Source organism: Choloepus didactylus, chromosome 25 (genome assembly GCF_015220235.1).
Source record: "Choloepus didactylus isolate mChoDid1 chromosome 25, mChoDid1.pri, whole genome shotgun sequence".
Classification (NCBI taxonomy): domain Eukaryota; kingdom Metazoa; phylum Chordata; class Mammalia; order Pilosa; family Megalonychidae; genus Choloepus; species Choloepus didactylus.
The window spans coordinates 7,856,916-7,883,512 of record NC_051331.1 but is presented as its reverse complement, the minus strand read 5'-3'; the positions used below and the strand labels follow the sequence as shown (position 1 = coordinate 7,883,512).

Sequence of the window (26,597 nt, the reverse complement as noted above, 5' to 3'; positions counted from 1 at the left end):
GGATAATGGATGCATGCAAAGGATCCTACAGGGACGTGACCCGTATTTTCTCTTTGATCTCATCTCCTTCATTCTCTACCTCCCCCACTCTGCCTCTGCTCCATTGGCGTTTCTTTTTTTCTTCTCACATTTGCATTTCAGGGCATTTGCACTGGCTGTTCCCTCTGCTTCATCACTGTTCCCCCAGGTCTCCCCAAGACTAGCTCCTTCATTTCTGGAGATATTTTAATGTGTTCCATTCCATGCCTTTTCGTGGGTTTAAAGATATATTTTTCTTTCTTTAAGAAATGAGGGTTGTATCGTACAATCAGTGTCCTGACCTGCTCTTTTAAATGTAATGTCATATTGTATACACTTTTCCATGCCACTATGTACCCTCGAAAAGCATCAGGGCCACCATGTATAGTTGCACAGGTTGTACACTGCACAAGAGTGCAATGTCTCTTAGCATAGGCATCAAGAAGCTGTATATTTATTATTTTGATTTCCCGGCTGATGGAAGCTGAAGGATCTTGTTCTAGCAAAATGAAGATATTATGGCAACTTTTTGACAGATGGACCCAACAACTTGAGAAAGGGGCATCTTGTTGAAATTCACACAGTGATGCTGTACGCGTTGGCATCAACCCCAGAAAAGAATGTTTTTAATGTCTGATGAATATTCCACTTTATGGATGTATCATACTTCACGTAACCTTCTCCAATTCTTCATTTTCCCATTATAAGCAGCACTTCAATGAACATCTTTGTACAAAATCTCTGTCCGAGGTCCTGATTACTTTCAGAATAAAATTGTCTCCATGGGGGAGCTCCGTCTTGGCACTTTGTTATTACCACTCTCCTTACATCTGTAGAAGGGATTGGTTTATTCAGGAAGTTGATGATGGTAATCAGGGAAAGACCATGGATTGGTTCAGAATTTTTCCTAGGCAGTGGTTTTGAACTGGGGGTGGTTTTCACCCCCCCTTCCCCGGGCATATTTGGCAATGGATGGAGACATTTTTGGTTGTCGTGACTAAGGGTGGGGGGCGGATGCTAATGGCTTCTAGTGGGTAGAGGGAGGCTGCTAAGCACCCCACAATATCCAAGACATTCCTCTGCAGCAGAGTATTCTCCAGCCCAAGATGTCAACAGTGCCGAGGTTAGGAAACCCCGATATATAAAAGATGTCCCAGGTTTCTTGGAAGGGAGTGGGTGGGTGTAGGGTTTTTGGGTGACTTAAATTTAATTTACAGTTTCTCTTCCTAGCTGGGTGTCTAAGCCAGCTTTCTGTGAACTTTAGATCCCACACGATCAGCAACAGGCTTGCCACTGACAGATTCGTTGATGTAAATATAGATGAGTATATAGAAGGAAATCTCAGCTGGAGTTGGAAAATGTTGGGATGAAAGCTGCCGTGGCCTCCCCTTCTCTCTCCTTTTCCTTCTGTTGCCCGGTTTATATATCATTCCTCCCTTCCTTTGGGCTGCTGGCATCGTAAGTGCTGCTGGTATAGACAATGGTTCTGTATGCCCTTATTCCCCACTCCTGGGGGCTGGCATTCATTCATTCACTCACTCACTCACTCACTCATTCACCAATTCATTCATTCATAAGTGCATGCATTTATTCACTCACTCATTCACTCATCCATAAATGCATTCATTTGCTCACCCATTCATTCCTTCATAAATGCATGCATGCATTCACTCATTCATTCATTTATAATGTTTATTGAACGCCTATTACGTGCCAGGCAAGTGGGAGGAAATGAAGGTAGGGAGTGACAAGGATACATTTTGCAGGGCTATGTAGGGACTTTATTTTGCTCCAAGGCAACTAGCATAATCACTCCCATGTTTTCCCTGGCACACTTATACTTTTATTTTCCATAACAAAAAAGGGGATTAACCCACATGTATGTTTTGGGAAAGTACGTCTTGGACCTTCCCATTCACTTTCACAGTTTCCAGAATTTCATGTTTAGTGACTGAAAACGTTTCCCATGCTGGGCTTCATATCACGGTGGAGCTCTAGGTACTTCTGCTTTTCCACCATGGCTAACTGCGTTGTGGTGAGCCTCCTGGTGATAAAGGCTTTGCATACGACTGTGATGATTTCCTTAAGACAGATTCCTGGAAGTGACGTTACTGGGACAAAAGGCTGTGCACGTAGGTCAAGCTTCTGATCCAGGGTGTAAAGAACAGAAAGTGTGTGTTCCTTCGTGCTCCAGAAACCCCTCTCTCTGGCTTCATGGCCAATGCTGGGGTTGTCCTTGATTTTACGTCTTTTCCAATTAGACAAGTGAAAGGCAGAATCCTTTTGTGGTACAACATGCATCTCTCCAGTTATGGAAGACATGGACTTTTGCAGACACATATGAGCCATTTGCATTTCCTTTGTGATCTCTCTTCCCTCTGGATATGCCCTTTACTCTGTTTTCTCTAGGGACAGTCTTTGGGGGGGTTGAGTCAGGTGGGGACTGGTTTGTAGAAACTTAGGTTCCATGGCCCTGTGTTAGGCTTGGGGCATCCAGCACAGTGGTTAAGGGGGAGGGCTCTGGAGCCAGGGGGCCTGGGTTCAAATCCCTGCTCTGCTACTTCCCATCCGTGTCATCTTTGGCAGGTCATTTAACTTCCCTGGGCCTCAGCTTCCGCATCCATAAAATGGGGATAATAATAAGCATCACTTAGAACAGTGCTTGGCACACAGCATGTATTAGTTTCCTGTGGCCGCTGTAACAAAGTACCACAAATTTCCCTCTTCTTATATGATGCCAGTCATTTTAGATAAAAGTCCGCACCATTTCAGTATGACCTCATCTTAACTGGATCACACCTACAATGACATGATTTCCAAATTCTGAGATTCCGAAAGGATGTGAATGTTGGGGAAACTATTCAATCCATTGCACAGTGGGTGATGAATTAGAATTTGCGGGCATTATTATTATGAGCTAGGCATTAGCTTGTATGCATCTCTGTTAGTGCTCAAATTCCCTTTATTTTGGGGCACAATAAAGAGCTTCCTAGCAGCCACGTGCTTTCCAGCCAGCTCCCAAGCCATTGTGCCAGCTTGTCTTTCTAACTGACCACACAGAACCTCCCACCCCCGAAACACCTGATGGAAAGCAACTGGACCATTTTCCATGTTCATGGTGGGGTTATGGAAGTTTCCTTTCCTTGGGTCCATGCTTTCATTCATGTCTGGGGTTTCACTCAAACCTCAGCAAAGAGGAAGCATCATGTCCAAGAAGCCCTGAAAACTGGTGGGCAGTTTGGAAAATGGTTGTAAGACTGAACGCTGTTTGCCTTTGGGGAATAGTTATGAAATCAGTAGCTACTCTTTCTTTTTGGGGGTGGTGGTGGTGGTGGTGGTTCTAAATAATTCTTTATTTTTTAATTAATTTTTTTGTTAGAGAAATTGTAGGTTTACAGAAATATCGTGCATACAATATATAACATATCAAGCTCCCCTATATCACCTTATTATTAATACCTTGCATTAGTATAGTACATTTGTTATAATTCATGAAGGAATATTTTTATAATTGTAAATATAATATAATTTATTAACTATAGTCAGTCATTTACAGTAAGGTTCACTGTACTGTACAGTCCTACATTTTACCTTTTAATTTTTATTCTAGTAACATACATGTGACCTAAAATTTCCCCATTTAACCACACTCCCATATATAGTTCAGTGCTATTAATTATACTCACAATGTTGTGCTACCATCACCACCACCCATTTCCAAAACTTTATAATCAACTCAAATAGAAATTCTGTACAAATTAAGCATTAACTCCACCATTCCCTACCCCCAACCCAGCCCCTGATAACTTTATTCTAGATTTTAATTCTGTGAGTTTGCTTATTCTAATTATTTCATATCAGTAAGATCATACTATATTTGTCCTTTTGTGTCTGGCTTTTGTCACTCAACATGATGTCTTCAAGGTTCATCCATGTTGTTGCATGAATCAAAACTTCATTCCTTTTTATGCTGAATGATATCCCATCATATGTATATACCACATTTTGTTTATCCATTCATCAGCTGATGGACTCTTTGGTGGCTTCCACTTTTTGGCAACTGAATAATGCCGCTGTGAACATCGATGTGCAAATACCTGCTCATGTCCCTGCTTTTGATTCTTTGGGGTATGTATGTAGGAGTGGAATTGCTGGGTCATATAGTAGCTCTATACCTAGCTTTCTGAGGAACTGCCAAACTGTCATCCACAGTGGCTGCACCATTTTATATTCCCCAGCAATGAATGAGTGTTCTGATTTCTCCACATCTTCTCCAACAACAGTAGCTACTCTTTATGGAGAGCTGATGAGACCCCAGGCTGTCTGAGAACCACTTTGGTTGACTTGAGCTTCATCCCAATTCCAAGAGCTCGGTGGGTTTATTATTATCCCCATTTTACAGATGTGGACACTGAGGGAGAGAAAATCAAAGTCACTTGCTAAGGTCACACATCTAGCAAGTGGGAAACCTCATGGGCTGGGCAGAGGCATAAATGTTTAGGTTTTGTCTGGCCAGAGAGCTCAGAGCATCAGCGAGTGATTGGTGGCACGAGGCAGCGGTGATGTCAGCCAGGACTTGGCTCCTATCTAGTAGTGAGATTCTGGCCATTGGTAAATTATTTAGCCTCCCCCATTCTCAGTGTCTTCATCTTTAAATTGGGCAGAATAATATTTTCCTCCCAGGGATGTCATAAGGATTGAATTGATGGTGACTGTAAAACAGCATGCTTGGTCCATAGTAAATGCAGAGTCCATGGTGGAAACTGTTATTTGCCTCATTGGTGCGGGCACTGGGGCAAACAGACAGAACGCAGACAAAAATCCCTGCCCTGCAGTTGACATTCTAGATGCAAGACAGACCAAGGGCCAGATAAACAAGAAAAGCATGTAGTTTAAGTGTGCTAAGTGCTGGTGTGCAAAAATAAAGCAAGGATAGAAGATAGGACTTGTTGGGTGTTTAAATTTAGACAGGGTGGTGGGGTAAGCCATGCTGAACAGGTGAGCTAGGAAGAGACCTGGGGGGTGTAGGCTGGATTCTGGATGCTTTGGGGGACAGGAGAGGTAAGCAGCAGGTGTGGTGAGCTCAGAGGTCTCTGTCTTGGTAGCAGGTAGAGGGGTGATGAGGGTTTGGTGGGGACACCTGAGATAAGGCTGGTGAAGGGGACAGGTGAGGGGCTCTGAGCAGGTGGGGGTGCTCTGGGCAGTGTTTTTCCAGTGCTGAAGGAAAAAAATAGAGAAGGATCCAAGCAGGGGTTCTGCTTTCTCCCTTGCTCCCCACATTGTTTTTTTTTTTTTTTCTGGCTCCAGATCTGGGGTCACTTAAGAGACACACAAAGGAATCCAGATCCAGGTTATTTTTAAGGCTCTAGGCTAATTATTAAAGTTCTAGCATATTTTTTTTCCAACCCTTTTGATGTTGCACTTCTTGAATTTCTCAAAAGATATCTAGAGCTGTGTTGGCCAATACAATCGCTGGTAGCCATGTCTGGCTATGTCAATTTAAAAGTTAATGAAAATGAAAATAAAACAAAAAATTCAGTTCCTCAGTTGCATCAGCCAAGATTCAGGTGCTCAACAGCTGCATGTGGCTAGCTGTGCCCTTACTGGACAGCGCGGTTCTAGAACTTTCTATCATCGAGCGGGACAGGTTAGGGTTAGGGTTAGGGTTAGGGACGGGTTAGGGTTAGGGTTAGGGAATATGATGAGCCAGAAGCATCAGCACCACCTGGGAGCTTGTTGGAAATGCAGAGCCCCCACCCCAGATTTGTTTAATCCTCTCTGCATTTCAACAACATCCCCCCTCTCCCACCAGCTTATTTTGGCTGTAACTTTGGGAGCCTTAAAAATGGTGATGCTTTGAGCCCCCACCACAGATGCCAATGAGATTAGTCTGGGGTGGTGCCTGGGCACAGTGATTTTTGAAAACTCCCCAAGTGATGCTAATGCCCAGAATTGGCTGAGGACCACTGTGTGGGTATGAACGCTTGGAAGGTGAGTAGACAGGAACTGTTGCTGTGTGACCTTGGGCAAGCCACTCACCCTCTCTGAGCTGCAAGGTCCCTCTCTGCAAACTTGGTTCCTGCTGGCACCTCCCACCCAGGGTGATCAGGAGTAAACGAGGTGTCAATCCAAGGGGCCGACCATAAATAAGTGCTAATTTAAAAATTCAAAGTCTGCAGCCAGCCTTAGAGCCAATAGCTGGAGTGGTAGAAACAAAAGTTTCTTTTTTTTTTTTCTCTTTAAAAGAATTGAGGCAAAATTCACATAACGTAAAACGAGCCATTAACCATTTTAAAGTGAACGGTTAGGAGGCGTTTAGTACGTTCTGGATGTTGTGCAAACACCACCCCGTCGATCTAGTTCCAAAACATTTGCATCACCCCCAAAGCAGACCTGGGACCCATTCACCATCCCTCCCCATTCCTGTTTTTTTCCCCAACCCCTGGCAACCCCTCATCTGTTTTCTGTCCCTGTGGATTTGACTGTGCTGCTTTAGGAGTTTTTGAAGTCCTCTCCCCCAGCAGAGCACCCCGGGCATTGGAGCTAAGCTGCGAGAACTGCTCAGCTCCCTTCTTTTCCGGGCCTCTTGGGCCATCCTGCCCCTACCTGTTTCCGACTCACGGGCGCCCTGGGCCTCGCCCGTCAGCCCCCACGGTCATGGCGTGTTAATCCCAGCAGCAGGCCCATGTTCTGCTCTCCTGGGGCTGCCACAAATGAGAGGTTTCATCTCAGCTGGGTTTCTCCTAGTTAAATATTTAATAAATAAGGCCTACAACTTGTGATGCTGGGGTTGTGTTTGATAGTGAGATTAATGAGGGGAGAGAGTTGTTGGCGGCCTGCGGGCTGGTGCTCGAGCCTGGCCAGGGGGGTGGCCCGTGGACACCCCTCTGCCCTGGTTTTCTTTAGCACCAGGTCTACACAGAGTGACCACTTGATAAATATGTGTTAAAAGAAGAGAGGTTTTGTGTGTGTGTGTGTGTGTGTGTGTGTGTGTGTGTGCATGAGGTTGGGGGGGATGGAGAAAAAGAAAGAGGAAGGCGAGAGAGACATGAGGGAAGTAAGAAAAATGGAGAGAGAGGGAGAGAAATAGGGGGAGGGAGATGGAGATATGCGGGGACAGAGATGGTGGGAGGTGGAGAGAGACAAAGATGGGAAGGGGATGAGAGACAGAGAAAGACAGAAGGGGAGCAAAGGAGATGGAAGGAGAGGGAAAGATGGAGGGAGAAGAAGAGGAAAAAGAGAGAAACAGAAAGAAAAGGGAGACAGTTACTTCTTGTCTCTTTTCCCTTCCCCCATTATCCTTGACTGCCCTTTTTTTTTCCCTCTGTCTCCCCATTTCTCATTTCCTTCTTGCTCTCGCCTTCTTGCCACCTCTGCATCCCTTTTCATTTCCTGGTCTCTGTTATCTTTTAATTTTCTGTCTGGGCATTTGCTTCTTCCCGTTATCCTTTTCATAAACCATCCCTAGGTGTGTATGTCTTGTTTTCTCATCAGTCTTTAGCTGACTGTGTGTGTGAGAGAGAGAGCATGTGCAGGGTGGAAAGTGGGGAGAGCAAGATCCCACAGAAGCTTATAAGTACAAAGATGTACATTTTAAAGACTAACAATGAAGCAAACATCCACTTTACCCAAGTTGCCATGTCCTGAGTCCCTCCCCAATCACAGCCCCTCCTTCCCTCCTGGAGGAACCACTATCGAGAATTTTATGGGAATCACTTCCTAGCTTTTCTTTGTGGTTTTACCCTCCAAGTATGCATCCCTAAATAATATAATTAAATGTTACCTGGTGTTGACCTTTATATAAATGAAATGACGTGATGTGCGTTCTTTTGTATTTTGCATCATTGACACAATTGCGTTTGTTAGATTCACCATAATGGCGGACGCTGTGGTTCCTTCTTAGTTGACTATTCTGATCATGGATTTGTGAGTTTTTTCCCTTTTGGCTGCCACTATGGGCATCGTTGCTGGTTGGTGTCGGATCCTGCTGCACACAGGGAGAAGCTTCTCTGGGGTATTTGCCTCGATATGTAACTGCTAGAAATTAAGATCTGCACATCTTCAACTTGTCGAGATGTTGCTAAAGTGTTTTCCAAAGGGTTTGCTGATTTATAGTAGTGGACGAGCATTTGAGTTGCTCTGTATCCTTGCCAACACTTGGTATTGCCTGACTTTTTAATTGTAGCCTTTCTGGTGGGTGTGTAGCAATTTCTCGTGATTTCAGATTGCATTTTCCAGTTACAAATGAGGATGAACATCTTTTCATGTTTATTGGTCACCCCAAGTTTCCTTCCCTTGTGAAGCGCCTGCTCATTCCTTGTCCACTTTTCTATCGGGTTGCTTGATTTTTTTCATATTGATTCATACGCAATCTTTATTAGTAGAATTAGTCCTTCATCATTGTATGCTATGTAATATCTTATCTTGGTTGCTTTTGTTCCTTTTTATGGTATCTTTTAATCAACAGCAGTTCTTAATTGTCACATGGTTGAATTTAGAAATATTTTCCTTAACAGTCTGTGGTTTTTTGTGTCTTATTCAAGAAAACCATCTCTACGTGCAAGTAATGGAGATGAATTCTATATTATTTCTAAGTTTTACAGCTTTGTTCACTGCATGTCTTTGATCAATTTGGAATTGATTTTTATGTATGTATAAGGGTGAGGACCAACTTCCTTTTTATTCTGTATGAATTGTCCCAGCACCTCTTTTTAAAAGGTCCATCCTTGCCCTAGTGACATGCAAGACAACCTCTCTTATTGTTTAACTTTGACCACCTTTGGTCTGGTCTCTTTTCACACTCAGCCAGTCAAGCCACAAATATTCATTGAGTGTCAACAATGTACTGGGTCACAGTGAAGAACACAGCAGATGCTGGCAGTGCTTTAATGGAGCTTACAGTATGTCAGGGATGGCTGACATTAAATAAATAGTCATGGCTACCTAGTCTACAATTACAATTGATATAAGCACTGCAAGGAGGAACAGGTACAACTTGTTCTAAGAAGGGCATGTAACACAATCTCCCTTGAGGAAGTGAGAAACTGAGGATTTAGTGGGGCTCAGCTGTAGAAAAGCAGGGAGTACTGAGAAAGAAGTTGTGGCCGGAAGAAACAGCATGTGCAAATGTCCTGCAGCAGATGCTGGGGAGTTTAGTATTTATGCTAAAGGCACTGTTAGGTCATAGTAGCAGCAGTTCAACAAGATTGTGTCTCTAAAAGGCCCCACTAGCTGCTATGTGGAGAATGGGTTGGATGGGGGCAAGAGTGAAAGCTGGGAGACCCATGAGGAATCCATTTCAGCCATTCCAGGGAGACATGGCACACCTTGGACTAGGTCAGTGACTGTGGAAATGGAGAGCATTGATTGGATCAAGAGATATTTTGAGCTGGCCTGATTTTTCCCTTCTCACCCCTCTCTTATCCCTCATCCTTTTCTGGTTGGTTTTTCTGGGTGAGGAAAGCTGTTTGTGATACTGCCAAGGGTGTGTGCTCTTGAAAGCATGCTTGCCACAGATGGTCTTTGGAATCCTGGCCAAGAGAATCACTGGACAGCCCCTGCCCCCTGGGTTTTCTGGAACCAACTCAACAATGGCCATTTATTAATGATAATAAAAATGATGACTTGGTAACCTTTCCTTCAAAGCACCTTTTAGCTATTATTTCATTTTGTCACCCTCACCAGCCCTATGAGAGGGGTGGGGAAGAGGGATAAATGTTTTTATTGCAGTTTTATGACAGGATGGGGGAAGTTACCAGCACACTTGAGATTGCACAGAAGATGATGGGGTTGAGATTGGAATCCTGGTCCTTTAACTTCCTGCCTGTATCAGCCAGGGTTCTCCAGAGAAACAGAACCAATAGGATATATAAAGAGATTTATTTTAAGGAATCAGCTCATGCAATGGTGGGGTCTGGCAAGTTGGAAATTTGTAGGGCAGGCCGGCAGGATGGAAACAAGCAGGCAGTGATGCTGCAATCTTGAAGCAGACTGTCTTCTTCTTTGGCAAACCTGTTTTTGCTCTTAAGGCCTTCTGACTAATTGGATGAGGTCCACCCACATTATCGAGGGTAATCTCCTATACTTAAAGTTAACTGATTGTAGATGTTAACCACACCTACAAAATAGCTTCACGGCAACATATAGATTAGTGTTTGATTAAATAACTGGGTACTATGGCCTACCCAAGTCAGTGCTTGAAACTAACCATCACTCCCCAATCCCCTTTACACAATCCCATTTACACGAGCTCACACGTCCACTCCCCAAGCATATTCTCTTGCAAACCATTTGTAGTCTTGCCTAATTTGCTGGGGCTTGGTTCCTTTGACTGTGAAATGGGAATTAAAATAAAAATAGCAGTCTCTTGAATTGTTGTGAGGTCAGTGCACCTGACACAGAGGGAGCTCATTACACATGAACTACCTGTATCCATTAATTCCCTCAGTTGCAAGCAGTAGAAAACTCAAACAAACTTAAACCAGAAGTGAGGGGGGTGGGGTGGGGTGGAGGCTGGGTTCACTGGCTCCTGGGACTGGAGAGTCCAGGGATTGACCTGCTTCAGGCATGTCTGGGTCAGGGATCAGATGACGTCTTTAGGCCTCAGCGTCTCTGTCCCTTTTTTGGCTCTGCATTTTGCAGTCAGCTCCATTCTCTCCCATAGAGATGAACTGGTTGCAGAATCCAGAAAGGGATTCTCTCTTTCCCAGCCATCTTCCCAGAATGCCTTGCAAATGACTTATTGCTTTTGATTGGCTCTGCTGGGTCACATGGCTCATGACTGAACCAATCACTGTGGAGAAATGGAAGGTGAGAAAAGGGGTCTCTGATTGGCTGAGTCTTGAGTCACATGCTCCTTCCCTTGTGTTGGGGGTGGAGGCAACTTCCTTGAGTGCAGAGTGAGCCTCTTAGGGTGTGTTAGTATGTGTTAGCTGCTGTAACAAACATCCCCATGTCTCAGAGGCTTAGCCCAGTAGGAATTTACTTCTCACTCACCTAGAAGCCAATCAGATAAGAAGCAACTGCCCTCCAGGTGGTGATTCCAGGACCCAGGGTCTCTTTCTAGCTTGTTGCTCCACCTCCCTTAGGAACCGAAAGTCCTTTGCATCCAGCCTGTAGAGAAAGAGAGAGCATGAAGGCTCACCCAGGAGCTTTGGATGGACCGGGTCTGGAGGTTGTGAACCTCACTTCTGCCCACATTCTGTTGGCCTGAATTTCATTCCATGGTGTGTCAGTCAGCATCCAAGTAAGAGAAAGAAGATACATGTCAAGAAATGAATTAGGAGGTAGGGTATGAAGGTGTGGGCAGTAACCCAAATGGAAAGAGTGAGAGAACCTGTGAGAGAGAGACAGAGAAAGAGAGATGTGTAAAGAGGGCTTCATGGTAGGAGCTGCCACCTAAAAAGCCAGCAGAATAGACGCCCTCCCTACAGTCTCCTTCCAGAGCTCCCCATTGTCCAGATTCAACTGGAAGCCAGTGGGCAGGGAGTCCAATACCACAGCCCACCCATTTTAGCCTCCCTGGGCAAAACAAGGTGGAGAAGAGGAGGATCTGGGTAGCACCTATGACCCATCCTACATGCAGGGGAGGCAGGGAATTTTAGCCCATGTGTACTTCTAGGAGGAGAAGTTTAGGCCAACACATCACATTATCTTTTTTTTCCATTCTTTTAAATTTTTATTTTGAAATCATTTCAAACTTACAGGAAAATTGCAAAAAGAATGCAAAACCCATACAGAGAATTCCAAAATACTTTTCACCCCAAAATACCTGGATCCACCAACTTTCAATGTTTTGCCACATTTGATATATAATTCTATCTATCCATCCATCCATTTATCTATCTATTTTCTAAACATTTGAGAGTAGGTTGTATACCTCATATTCCTGGAACACTTAACACTTCCATGTACATTTCCTGAGAACAAGGATATCCACTTATAGAACCACTTTAATTGCAGTTATCAAGTTCAAGAACTTTAACATTGCTATAAAGCTTTTAGTCTGTATTCCACTTTTTTCACATGTCCCAGTAACCTCCTTTTGAGCCTTTCCTCCAGTCCAGGATCATGTATTGCATTTAATTGACATTGTCTCTTTAGTTGCTCTTTTTCTTCTTTAAATTGTGGAAACATATATATAACATAAACTTTCCCATCTGTTCCAGTTTTCTAATGCTGCCATTAAGCAAAATACCAGAATGGATTGGTTTTTATAAAGGGGGTTTATTTGGTTAACAAAGTTACAGTCTTAAGGCCATAAAGTGCCCAAGGTAACACATCAACAATCGGGTACCTTCATTGGAGGATGGCCAATGGTGTCCAGAAAACCTCTGTTAGCTGGGAAAGCAGGTGGCTGGTGTCTGCTCCAGAGTTCTGGTTTCAAAATGGCTTTCTCCCAGGACATTCCTCTCTAGGCTGCAGCTTCTCTTCAAAATGTCACTCTTAGTTGCTCTTGGAGTATTTGTTCTCTCAGCTTCTCCGGAGCAAAAGTCTGCTTTCAAAGGCTGTCTCCAAAACATCTCTGTAAGTTGCAGCTCCTCTCTCAGCCCCTGTGCATTCTTCAAGGTGTCCCTCTTGGCTGTAGAAAGCTCGGTCCTACTGTCTGAGCATATATAGTGCTCCAATAAACTAATCAAGGCCCACGCAGAATGGGCAGGACCACACCTCCATGGAAATTATCTAATCAGAGTTATTACCTACAGTTGGTGGGTCGCATCTCCATGGAAACACTCAATCAAAGTATTACAATCTAATCAACACTAATACATCTGCCCACACAAGATTGCATCAAAGATAATGGTGTTTTGAGGGACATAATACATTCAAACTGGCACACCATCTCAGTCCCTCCCAAGCACACCACTCAGTGGGATTCATCTCATACATAACATTTTGCTACCCTCACCACCCATTACCAGAACTTTCCCATCACCCCAAACAAAAACCCTTCATTTCTGTCGTTTCAACAATGAGAAATCAGGGTCCCAAGTGGCAAAAAAACAAAGGTCTGTTGCTGCTATTTTTATTATTCAGGTTGTCACTGATATTGGTAATTATTGGTTCTCTCCAAAAGCTGACACCTCACCCCCTCCTTTTCTTTTCTCTCTCATTCTTTCCTTGCTCTGAGAGTCTTTTCCTTTTAGTGAAAACCTTTCAGTGTCCCTGGGAGTGTTAAATTTTATTCCAGGCATGCTCATGGGGCCCTCTGCTCCAAGAGTTTGCTTCCCAAGGCCACAGTCCTTCCGGGCTGGAACCATAGTAGTCGGTGAAGGTTGGGGGGGAAATCTCAGCCAGGCCCTCAGCTTAACCAGAGGCTGGAGTGGGGAGGGGGCATCTGGATGGGATCAGAGTGGGAGCCTTCTGCCAGAAGCAGCCAAACATCTTGCTGGAGGTAAATCCTGGGAAAGGACCCTCAGGCTGAGCCCAGGGTGGTGGGCTTGGGTCCCAGGGTCAGGAGGTGACCCCCTCCCTTCCCCCTTCACCTGCTCCTGCCTCTCTTTGAGCTTGTCTTAGCAGCAAGAAAAATAGGTACACACGGGAAATTGTAGCCCTGCTGTGTAAACAATGGCTTCTGCCAGCCCAGATGTTAGCAGTGGATACCTCCCTACCCCCGTTTCCAGCCCCCAGGGTCAGCCCAGTACCTGTAACAATAGCCTGTCCCCTCCCAGCCTTGCCCACTCCTTTGAGTTCCTCCAGAATGCTGTAATGATAGGACTGTCACTGTCTCGGTTTCCTCCATTCAAGCTTAACTGGCCTCTCCTGTCCTCATTGTAGAAGGGAAAAGGAGCCACCCCTCCTGGCCCCTGAACCACCAGCCCCATCCCTGCCTTCCCAACCCCTCTGAGGTCCAGGACAACAGCGGGGCCGCACATGTGGGCCCCTGGTGTTCATCATCGTCTTTGCTAGATCCACCATCACCGGATCCCGCTTCCAGCGATGAGGACCGAGTGGCCGCCCAGGTTTGAATCCTCGGTCTGCCACTGGCCAGCGTGGACGAGCCACTTCCCCTCCCCCAACCTCAGTTTCCTCGCCTGTCAAATAATGACAATAACGGCCGTAAGAGCTCCAGGCAGTCTTCCAAACACCTCACTTGCTTCAATTAATCTCGTCCTTTCGATGGCCCTGGGGGGGTGGGTGCTATTGTCATCAGCTCATGTCGCAAAAGAGAAAACTGTCTAAGGGTTTTTGCCCATTGAGCAGCGGAGGTGGGACTTGAACCCAGGCTGTCTGGCTCCAGAGTCCTTGGTCACAATCAATAATAATAAATAATGAGCATTGCAATGTCCTAATTCAATGAGTCATTGAACAGATTCGATGCTATAAAGTAGGCAAAAAATCTTAGCCTGCTGTCCAGCACACAGTAAACATTCAATATATACTAATTATAATAGCAATTATATTGTTTTATGTAAGTATATAAATATATTCTATGTGTATATGAATATATAGTGTATAATCTAGTGTCTATTAATAGGTAGTTCAATATTATGTATTGTCTATAAATGGTTATGTATTTTTGCTGTAGTGCAGGGGTCTGCAAACTTTTTCTGCAAAGGGCTAGACAGTAAATAGCTGAGACTTTGCAGGTTGTACTCAAGTCCGCTGTTGGAGAAAAAGTGACCACGGACGATGTGTAAACAAATGGGCGTGGCTGTGTGCCAATAAAACTTTATTTGCAAAAAATAGGCTGAGGGCCATCGGTTGCTGGTGCCTGATATAGCAAGTGTTACATATCAGCGTTATTTTGTTTTTCCTTCTCTCCTTCCCTCCTCATCTCTCAGGAAAGTGTGGTAGGCTTTCCGAGGTGCTCTTTTAAGACCAGGCGTGGGAACTCTGAGCTCAGTCTGGCCTGTCTTCTTTTGCTTGCTCTCTTTCTTCTCTTTGTCCCCTCTTCTTCCTGAGCTGAAGACGTCACCCCCATCCTTGCCCATCACTGATTTTCTCTGCCTTGGGGGAGCTCCTCTCCCCATGGACGTTTTGCTCTTCCTCGAGCACATCAGGCATTTCCTACCTCAGGGCCTCTGCACACCCCTTGTCCTGGCTCCTTCCTCACCTCCACCTGGTTTTTGCTCAAAGGCACTTCTCAGCATCCACTAAATCACACGCACCAGCACTTACCCTCCATCACCACCTCAGTTTTTCCATTGGCACTTTTCACCTTCTAACAAACCATGCATCTCACTTACTTATCTGTTTGTTTTCTGTCTCCCCAGTGGACTGTCCTCCAAGAGGGCAAGGGTTTTTACTGGTTTTGTCCACTGAGGAACTAGAACATTCTAGAATAACCTAGAACAGCACCAGGCACATATAGTAGATGCTGATTAAATGTGTGTTGAAGGGCTGAGTGCAATAGCTTTGCCTATCTTTGTGGGTGAGTAGTATTCCATGGTGTGGTAATTCCAGGGTTTGTTTCTGCATTTACCTTTTGATGGACATTTGGGTTGTTTCCCATTGGCACCATTATAGATAAAGCTGCTGTGAAGTTCTTGTACCTTCCCCCAACTTAGTGGATCCTTACGATTCTTTTAGTTTTCTGTTAAAATGTTGCATCTTCAGAGAGCCTTTATTGACCCAGTCACCCACTCCATTTCAGTTAGCTCCTCCCCACTCATTATTCTTCAGACAACTAATCACACTGCAGAATATGTTGGTTTTCTGTGGGTAGAGATGGTCTTCTGGCTACAACTCAACCTCCAGAGTGAAAATACATAAAAAAAAATTTGTAAGAGATCTCAAGGGAGGTGCTTAGTTCCCTGGTTTTACAAGGAGGGAAGATGGTGATTTGTTTGGGGGAGAAAAATCAGGGACTGCTTCTTGGAGGAGGTGAGCTGTGGGTGCCCGTTCATCCGTAAACTCGCACACGTGGGGAAGAAAAGAGACTCTTCCCGAGGTTATTAGCAGTTAATCACAGTTGTCTCATGGTGAGATAAAAGCCAGCACAGAAGTGGAATGGGGAGGTGACTTGGATCGCACATCCAACCCCTTTATTGGGGCGTCTCACACCCCATGTTCTAGTGGCTTCTGTCAGAGCCAAATGCAAAGGAGGGTGAAAGCTGGGGCAGGGAACGGCCGAGCCGGGTACAATGTCCCCTCCTCAAGGGCCAAACTGTTACCTGTTTTTGTTTTCTGTTGACTCCCCAGCACCTAGAGCAGTGCCCAGAACCCCCAGAGGGCTTGATCTACTCTTGCTGCATAAATAATAATAAAGAACAATTGTTGTGATTTGGGACTTGGGCTGTGAACTCTGAGTTATCACCATCAGCTGCTGGCCTGATAATGAATCTCAGTTTTCCTCCTCCGTGAAATGAGGAGAGAATAGTCTCTGCCTCATAGGGTTGCACATTCATTTAGTGGATGCTTATGTTGGGGAAGGTGGGAAACAGATAAAAGTCACTGCCCTCACAGAACATAATTCTCATTGAGGAGATAGCTAAACAATAGACATAACAATATATAAATTACATAGTACTTTAGAAGATTATACAGGCAACAGAAAATAATAAAACAGTAGGGAAAGACGATGGGGAGGCTGGTCGCTCTATTAGATAGAGGGTCTGGGAGGACCTCACTGAGGAGGTGAGGGAGGGAGCCATGGGGGTGTTTGGGGGAAGAGGTAACAGCAGGTGCAAAAGATCCTAAGGTAGGATCATCCTTGGCATGTTGGAGGGACAGCAAGGAACTCAGAGTGGCTGGAGTGGAGGGAGCAAGGGGGCATGGGAGGAGACAAGGATGGGGGGGGTGATGGGGCAGACCGTGCAGGACCTGTGGCTGCAGGGAAGACTTAGGCTGGACCCAAGTGGACTGGGACTTGGGACCCAAGTGAGGTGGGAGCCATGGAGGGTTCTGGGGAGAGGAGGGAAGTTCCCTGACTCAGGTGCTCACAGGCACCCTCTGGCTGCTGTGGGGGTAACAGCCTGTGGGGGGCAAGGTCGGGGGGGTAGGAAACTAGGGTGTGATGAGAGGCGAATAATGGGTGGGAAGTGAGGGGGATTCTGGATATAATTTTTTAAAATATTTTTATTATGGTAAAATACACATTACATAAAATTTATCACTTTGGCCATTTTAAAAGGTACGATTCAGTGCCATTTAGTACATTTAGAATGTTGTGCAACCATCACCACTATCTAGTTTCAGAACATTTTCGTCACCCCAAAAGGAAACCCTGAATCTGTTAAATGGTCACTCCCCATTCGCCCCTCCTCCCAGCTCCTATTAACCACTAATTCTGGATATAATTTGAAAGTGGACCAGTAAGATTTCTGGACAGACAGGCAGGGAGGGCTCAATGAAATAATGCACAAAAAGCATTTAGGCAGAACACAATAGGTGATTAAAGCCAAATTGAGTTGGCAATGATGGCAAATGTTTTCTCAAAGCCTTGCTCTGATGCTAAGCTGCCCTAGCCATCTTTTTTAGAATTCCTGCCTGCTGACCAGAAGTGCAACAGAGCCAGTATCTTTTGTACTTCCTGTCTGCCCTCAGCAGGGATGGGGGAGGAGTGGTGAGAAGGTCCAAGCCAGCACTATCCGTTCCGGAACACTGTCCAGCTCTGGTTCCAGATTTCCCAGAAACTGAGCAGGAAAATGTCCAGAGAGGGCTGGAGATGCTGACAGGAGTCCTGGCAAGCTCTTGCCTGAGCATCCCAAGGGGATCCTCTTATACCAGCTGGCATTTGTTGGACCTTCGACGTGAGCTGAGATGGTGGCTTTTAGGGCAGGGGCAAGAAGCACACAAGTTCTTGTGCCTCTATTTCTTAATATGGCCTCAAATCCCCACCCCAGCTTCTGAGAAGGGAATGCAAAAATTCCCACCCCTTTTCTACTGTTTGCAATGCATTCTGGTTCCTGAAGATAAGACCTCTCCAGTTAAGCTCCAGTTCTAATTTTCTGGCTCCTTCCATCTCTTCTTCATTCCATATATTATTTTTCTTTGTTCCTCCTCTCCCTTCATTGATATTTCTCCACGCCATAACCTAAATGTTATTCTCAACTCCTGTTATGTGCTGGGTGGTGGAGCTAAAAGAACTTGGAGCACACAATCCTCAGTCCAGAGCCCACTTCCACCACCCTCGAAGCTATTTGACTTTGGGCAAGTCATTTAATCTTCCTTGAAGTGAAAATCCTTCACTTTGCTTAACTAATGTATCTGGTTCTCCTTCTGGGCACACATTTGGGTTCTGCTTTCTTGCCTCCTTGGAGTTAGGTGTAACCATGTGACTTGCTTTCGTCAATGAAGTGTGAGGGGAGGTGGTATATGTCAACCCCTGGGCAGAAGCTTTAAAAGCCAGTTTAAAGCATGCTGCCTCCACCGTCAAGGATACACAGAGATGGAGCCTCCCTTGAGTAGGTGCAGGAGAGATGACAACATAGAACAGGGACCCCATCCCACTTGCAAAGGACATGTGGCACAAGCAAGGAAACAGAACTGTGATGTCTTCAGCCACCGAGATTTGGGGGTTGTTTATTACTGCATCAGGACATGGGGTATGCTGACTGTAGCACCTTGTCATCTGGGTAACAGGGCTAATATCTAAGCACAAAGTTATGGTGAGCATTAGGTATAATCCTGTATATATAAACTTCTGGTTAACAAGTATTAATTCCCTTATGCCTTCTTCCTCTAGAGCCTCTACTTTTTCTCCCAGTTTTTTTTTTTTTTATCTTGAAAAAATATGGGAAAGAATTATTTGACTATTCCTTGTAGGAGAGTAATGGTTTCTAAAGTATTGGCCATTCATCCAATCACTCCCAACCTCCTTCCTATATCTTTTCTCATTCCTCCCCTGGTTTCTCAGTTTCTGCTGAAGGGTGAAGTGGTCCCTGTTCCAAATCAGTTCCGATTCTTGTCATCTTCATCTTCTTCTCCCTTTTGCCTGATCTATCCTTGCTCACCCCACCATGGACATTATATCAGGTTCTGGAACCTGCAGCGTTTCTCTGTTATCTTATTTCTGCTTGCTTAGCTCCACCAGGAATCGGTGGTGGTAGCAAATTAACAAATAGCTCTGAAGTGCCTCAAGCTTGAAGGCATTTCCTTTTGCTCACCTAAGCAGGATCCTGGGGCAGTTGCAAATATCCTGTCCCCTAGTGTAAATCTTTCTTCGCCCGTTGCAGGCAGCTCAGTCGGGGTCAGCGAACACCCAAGCAGGAGATCTCGGCTGAGGCTTCTTGATGTTCTGACTGCGCTGGGTGTTGTCATATTGATTAAGCTCCTGGGATCACTGCCAGCAGCCTCTAGGATTAAATCAATAGAGTTAGCAAAAGTAAAAGCTTCTTTGGGAGGCACAGAATATGTTGGTTTATTTTTTAATGATAAAGCTTCAAGGAGAATCTTTGAGGATGGCAGGACCAGCAAAGGAAAAGGCAGGCAGACCCAAATATTTGGGGAAGTGGAGGGGATGCAAAAGAGAAGTTTCATCAGGGGGGCTTGGGGATTTCCAGAAAATCTGTTTAGCTTGAGTTGCCAATGCAACAGCTGGGAGGGTTGGAAGATGCAGGAAGGACTTCCGCTGAGATGCAAAAGAGAAATGAAGAGGATGTGGATTTGCTGTTCAACAGACATTTACTGGGGTCCTGCTGTGTGCCCAGTCTTGGGATGGGTGCTGAGGATCTAATAGCAAGCAAGACAGATGTGATTGCTGTCTTTGTGGAACTTACAGTAGGAAAGGAAAATATTCGATAGGGAAATAAGCAAATACAGACATAATTTCTAATTGTGGTAAGTGTGGAGAAGAAAACCAGTAGGATCCTGTATTGGTTTCCTGTGACTGCCATAACAAATTACTACAGACCCGGTGGTTTAAAACAACAAATTTATTCTCTCACTATTCTGGAGAGCAAAGTTCAAAATCAAGGTGTTGGCAGGGACGTGCTCTAGAGGCATTCCTTTCCTTGCTTCTTCCAGCTTCTGGTGGCTGCCAGGCTTCCTTGGCTTGTAGCTGCAAGCCTCTGTTTTCCCTGGGTCTTCTCTTCTCTGTCTGTTTCACACCAATCAGAGGTCACCCAGGAAATTCATTGTCTTAAAAAAAAAAAACAAAATGGAGAGAAACAAAGAGAAGTCTTCAGTTTTTACTTGGAGCCTAATCCTAAAGCGTCTTCACTTGTTATTCTCCCCCCAGACCCCGGTGGTCTTAAATTGACAAACACCTCCTGCTTTGAACTTGTTTCAGGACTTTTTATTAATCCTTTCTCTTTTCATCAAGGGAATTTCATTCTGCTTTAGTATCTGTATTCGTGCATGTGTGCATGAGTGTGTTTTCCGTGAGTCATGTTAACTTCCAAGTTTAAACTGTTTGGTCTGAGCAATTTATTTATTTCACTTGTGGGTTTAGTTCAGAAGGAACACACACACTTGTGCACACACACACACACACACACCTCTCACTTTTACAAAACTGTAAAGTATAGCCCTGTCAATCTCCGAGGGTAATTTGGCAGTATCTATGGAGTGCCAAATGTGTATCTCCTCTGACCCAGCAATTCTACATCCAGGAATTTATCCTGCAGAAAAATTCTCACCAAGTGCACAAGGATGTATGGTCAGGTATTCATCAAAGCTCTGCTTATAATAAAGAAAAACTGAAAGTGTTTAGGGGAATGATTAAATAAATGATGATGCATCCATTCTCTGGAATACTAAGCAGCCTTTTAAAAGAGTGAGATCCATTGTACTGATATGGGAAAAGTTGTCCAGTGTGGCAAGGGGTTCAGCAAATTGCATAACATTATGTATAATGATCCCATCTTTGTAGAGACAAAATTTGATTTTGTGCATTTGTTTCCATTCATTCAATAATATTTATTGAGCAGCTACTGAGTGTCAGGCAGTGTTCTAGGTTCAGTGACATAGCCGTGAACAAGCCAGACAAATCTCCACCCTGGTGGGGCTAATATTCCAGTGTGGGAGAATGGCACAAATAAGAAAAATAAATAAAATATCTAGTATTTTAGATGTGATCAGTGTGCTAAGAATTTAAAATAAGAACAGGGATGGGGTGAAGGTGTTGGCAGGGTTGAGATTTTGGATATAGTCATCAAGGAAGATGATTTAGTAAAACCTGAAGCAGATGAAGCAATGAGTCCTGCTCATATCCAGGGATTGGGTAACCCAAAAAGGGAGAACAGCCAGTGAACAAATGTGTCCTGGGAAAATCTAAGAGGTAAACACTGGACTGTTACTCCTGAGAAGTGGGATTGGGATTGGGATTGGGAGGCAAGACTTTTCACTTTCTGAATGATACACTATAAATTTTTTAAATTAGGAAAAATTACAATAAGCGTATATTCCTTTTATAATTAAAATATTTGTTATTTAAAAAGAGGATGTTGAGGGTGGTCTGGATGGTGTTTCTTTCTCTGGTTCAGGGCTCAGAAGAAAAACCTCTTGAGTCTAAGATCCTGTGAGCAAAGGCACATCTTGGGAGATCCTTGAGAAAAGAAAGAGTCAAGGGGAGAGAAGAGATGCAAAACCAACGGACACTTCTGCAGTGCTCATTCTGAACCCAGTATTCAGAGAGGGGATCAAACGTGTACTGCATTCTGTTCTCAGACATGTTTCAGACTCAAGAGACACCCCTGCCATCCATGAGGAGAGTGGAACATGCGTATCAAAACCCTGCAGCTTAGGGAAGGAATCGAGACATCTGTGGGTAAAAGAGAAACAGGAAACATTAATCATAAAAATAGCAATCATCATAATAAAATAAGTAAACATTTATTGTGTGATTACAATGAGCTTTCAGAAGCGTATTTAGTTTTCTAACTATCACAGTGATCACAATGACAATAATAAAGTGCTCCCATTTAACTGAGCACTTACTATATGTTCTAAGCATATTGTAGGTATCTACTCAGCTCCTCCTTACACAACCCATGAGGTGAGTGCTATTCTGATTTTACATGTGGGGAAACTGAGTCTCAGAGGCAGAAACTTTCTCACCCAAGTTCAAAGCCAGGTGAGTTGTGTCTGACCCCAAACCCTCTGCTCTCCTCTTGCTCATGCATCTGTTTCCAGTTTTCTGAGAGGAAGCTTGAACTAGATGCCCCCGGTAGACTTCTTTTCTCAGAATCTAAGTGTTGAAAAGTCTTTACATGAAATTGAAAAACAACCAACCTGTCAAACCCCATTGGGTTTTTTTTTTTTTTTTTTTTTTTTGGTTTAAACAATGGGAATTTATTGGTTCATGATTTTAAGGCGAAAAGGAATACAAAATCAAGATATTGGAAAGACTTGCTTTCTCCCCCAAAATCTGTAGTGGTCTGGTGCTGGCTACCAGCAATCCTTGGGATTTACTGGCCAATGTCTGCCTCCCATCACATGGCAATGTCCTCTTCTTTCTCTTCTGGTTTCTAGTGACTTCCTATTTCCCCCTGTGACCTTCTCTTTATAAGACCTCCAGTAGTATGGATTAAGACCCACTTTCATTCAGCTGGGCCACATCTTAACTAAAAATAACATCTTCAAGGAGTTTTATTTACAGTGGGTTCACCACAGGAATGTGAATTAAGATTAAGAACATGTGTTTATTGGGGTAACCATTGGGTTTTAAATTGTCATCCATTCACCTGATTTTCTTGCTGACCAGTGCATCTCCTTATATATTTTGGTTCTACCCTGTATGTAAAATGGAGGGGTTTAGACTTGTCTCAGAGTGTTGTTTGCTTGCCCCACCCCACCAGCCTTGAGCTGTCTGGGTGGATGTGAAATCCAACGCATAACCCCCTTGCCGCTGGCCATGGTGCTGAAAGCATCCTGAGCAGCTTCCAGTTTGCCCTTGTTAGCGAGCCGTTATTGCTAGAATCTCTTGGCTGTTCAGCTGGTGAAGAGCTCTTTTCTAGGCTTGATTTTGTTGGATACTGTATGTCAGAGAGTTTGAAGCCCACGAATGAGATCTAGAGATGCTTTGTATTTTGGGAAGTTGAAATCCGTCAATGTGACCCACTTGAAATGTGCAATGTAGGAGGAGTACGTGGATAGCACATGGTTGATAATTACTAAACTTGCAGCAGTTTATTGGGGAGGGTGAGGTCAAATCCATAAGCTTAAGGCCCCTGGTGTACCCCCACCCCAATTTTTAAATAAAGCAAAACCGTCCATCTTCTAACAAGGAGACACTGCTAAGTGGTTCATAGACTATAGAATCAGGCAGACTTAAGTTTGAGCCTCAGTTCTTCCAGTGCATCTTGTATGACCTTGAACAATTTGTTTAACCTCTCTGAACCCTAATTCCCTTATCCAGAGAATGGGGCTTACAACAAAACCTGCCTCGTAGGGTTGTTGCAATGATTAAACTGAAACAGTGGTGTATGTGTTAGCATGGTGTCTGCCCAGTGGAAGCACTCAATAAACGGTAGCTGTAATTACGGTTGTTTTGCTTGTTAATGACCCCCATAATGGTCGATCATATTGCCAAGTTAAATGGTGGCATTTGATTAGTGGAGCAAAGAATATGTCCTAAACCCATAGATCTAGAACCCTAATACCTCATTCTTTTCCTGGTAGTTGAGGGAAGCATGTAATGAACATGAAAACAGGTCACCTTGGCTTCTTCCTACGTGCTCAAAAGCTCAGTTGACTCATCGAAGGATCTGATTCCTCCCAACAGGTCCACCAGGCAGCCCCCATGGTGGGGCAAAGTCTTGATGAGTTAACAAAGCTGATTTGATTGTTGCACCAAGCATGGGAAGTTGGAAACGAGGTTAAGGGTGGGGGTACCACAAAAAGAAGGATGAATTGCCTGGACACTGCAATGCCTCACTGTGGAGCTAGGACCATCAGCCACGCTCACTTTGTGGATTGATTTTACTTGATGTTCTGGATCCCAAGAGCAAGCTCCTGTTCGCAGATGCAGCCAGCAAGCTCCCAAAAGAATCACTTGATCATTTTCAGTGCCACACACAGCTCCTCCCCGGGGCCTCACCACCCGGATGTCTGTAGGTATTGATCCACCTAATTGGGGAGGGGGGAGAGCTTTCTGTGTCTACACTGCCTGCAGAACTGTCTGCTCTCCTGACTTCTGTGAGTCATTTCAGGAGCCAGCTTTTGCTCGCATCAGGGATGCTTCTCTCCTTTCATCTTCTCTCCCTCCTCCCCCTTGTCCTCCTTGGCTGGCTGATTATTCTGGATCCCACTGACACAGGTGTTTTCTTTCTGAACCAATCCGGGAGCAAGGAGGCTCAGCTCAGCTAGCAGGGCATTGCTCACCACAGCTGTGAGTTAGAACCCAGGCTTGCTAAATCGGGAGGTTCAGGCATGACTCGGGGCTGGGCTGAGAAAGCCTCACCTCCTCCAGGCACAGACTACCCAGTGCAACCTTTGACTTCTGCATGGAGCGAGTTCTCTGAGAATCCCACATTTCCATTTGCTGCATCCTTGCATATTTTAAGGGACTGATTATGCCCTTAACATACCCATGGAGACTTGACCTGAGACGAGGTGGGGGGAGAAATACAGAATGCAGGACCCACTCACCCTTCCTTCCATGCATGTTTATTAAACATTTACTATAGACCAGACATTCTCTTAGGTACTTGTGACAAAGCAGTGAGCAAAGGAGACAAAAATCCCAGATTTCATGGAGCTTATAGTCTAGCGGGGGAGAGAAATGATCATGAGATAAAGAAGGAAAATATAGCATTATGTTTGACTGGAAAGCAGGATCAAGGGAAACAATAAACAGAGAAAGGGGATTGGGTGTGTCGAGAGAATACAGTTTTGGATAAGGAGGTCAGAAGAGGCCTCTCTGAGATGACCTTTGAATAAAGACCTGAAGGAAGGGAGGGAGGGAACCATGTGGGTTTCTGGGGGAAGAGCATTCCAGCCTGAGGGCTCAGCAGGTGCAAAGGCCCTGAGACACAACCGTGTTTGAAGAACAGTGAGAAGACCCATGTGGCTGGAGCACAGTGAGTCAGGGGCGGAGGAGGGGAGATGAGGAAAGGGAAGTGGTGGGAGCCAATTGCATAGGGCCTTGTGGGTTGTGGGCAAGACTTGGGCTTCTCCAAGTGAGGTGGAAGCTGTGGGAAGGCTTTGGACAACTTCCCCAGCATTAAGCTGGAATTCTCTTTCCTGCTTATTCGTCCCTTTCCAACACTACTCTTGTTTCATCGACAGCTTGGGTTTCTCATCAGCCTCCTTGTCCTTCTCACTACAAGGATTATTGCCTGTGTCAGGGTGGAAGGCTGGCTTCCAGGACTCCCAAATTCCCCTCCTGGGGTCGGACTGTGGAGGAGAAAGCTTGAAACTGGGGATTCTCAGGCCAAGCCCTCACCTCTTTTTGGTTGACTCAAGGAGACAACTACCCAGTCCCTTCCTACGCCCCTGAAATAGTTCGAAGGCAGGACTTCCTAAACTTCAATGTGACATGAATCTTCTTAAGATGCAGATTCTGACAGCAGGTTGGGGTGGAGCCTGAGGCTGTATTTTTAACAGGTGGTGCCAGTGGATGCTGCGCGTCCGAGGACCAGACTTTGCATAGCAAGGTCAGTGTTGCAGCTTCTCGCTGGGAGCACAGCTGGGGACATTTGCAGGGGTCCCTGAATGAGTACAAGGAGCGGGAATGACATTTGATGGTCATCAAGACCGCGTCTGACAAAGCTTTCCTCCTGGAAAAAGTAAACACGATGGGAGCCACAGCCTCTTTCCCTTTTTCCCTCTTGCTGACTAAGTCTCCGTGGCTTTACCCAGAAGGCGTGGGGTCTGAAACCCAGGTGACGCTGATCATTTGAAACCCTGATAATGCAGCCCAGGAAAGCACTGTGTTCTTCTGGCCTTGGGAGACTCTCCTGGAACCTTCTGCTTGGAGCTGATGCAAGGAAAGGCACATCCCAGCCATTTAGGGGCAGGAGGCCAGGGTGCGGGGTGGGGGGCAGTGGGATGGCAGCTCCATTAGAAGCAAGCAAGGGAGGAGGCCGAATTGGCAGGGAGAAGAAGAGATGTCAGATTCAAATCATGGCTGCAGAAGCCTCGGTGAGGGGAGACCACAGAAAGGCTTGGCAAGGCTTCTCTGTGTACAAATATTGTCTCTTATTTTCCTGGGCTGCAGGGTGGAGGCAGAGTGGGTTATTTGTGCAACACAGCCCAGCTTTGTCCTCTGTCCTCCTAATGACTGTCAGCTCTGAGGCAGGAAGCCAATCAGAGACGATTGTCAGCAGCGCTGGCTTTTGTTGCCTTCCCTAATTGCCGTGAGTCTCCGATTTGCTTTTCAGAGTGTGAGCGAAGTGTGGGTTCGGCCGCTTTCAGCTGGAGGCAAAGGCGGAAGCTGGTTGCAAAGAAGGCCTTGCTTTCCCGGCCAGCTTTTACTCCCAGGTTTTTTTTTTTCCTGTTTCAGACTCTGTTTTCCCACCTTGAAAGTGAGTTTGTGCTTCAACTCCTGCTTGTCAGGGACAGCTTTGTGGAGCCAGACCCAGTTCTTGGGCTGAAGAAGAGATTGAGGCCAATTTGTTTTCCAAAGGAGAAATCTAGAGTGAGGCGGGGTGATTTGACACAGCCACATTCACCAGAACAGGTTATTTGATCCCTCTGCAAATCAGTGGTTCTTAACCTGGGGCTGTATCTCTCCCCAGGACGTTGGCAATGCC

The 26,597-nt window shown here is 45.0% G+C and overlaps 1 protein-coding gene across 10 annotated transcripts in view; it reads left to right on the top strand.

Annotated features, from left to right (window-relative positions):
- The window catches only part of CACNA1A (calcium voltage-gated channel subunit alpha1 A), a 322,216-nt gene that overhangs the window by 104,722 nt on the left and 190,897 nt on the right, over positions 1 to 26,597 (top strand). The gene's annotated exons all lie outside the window — the stretch shown is intronic.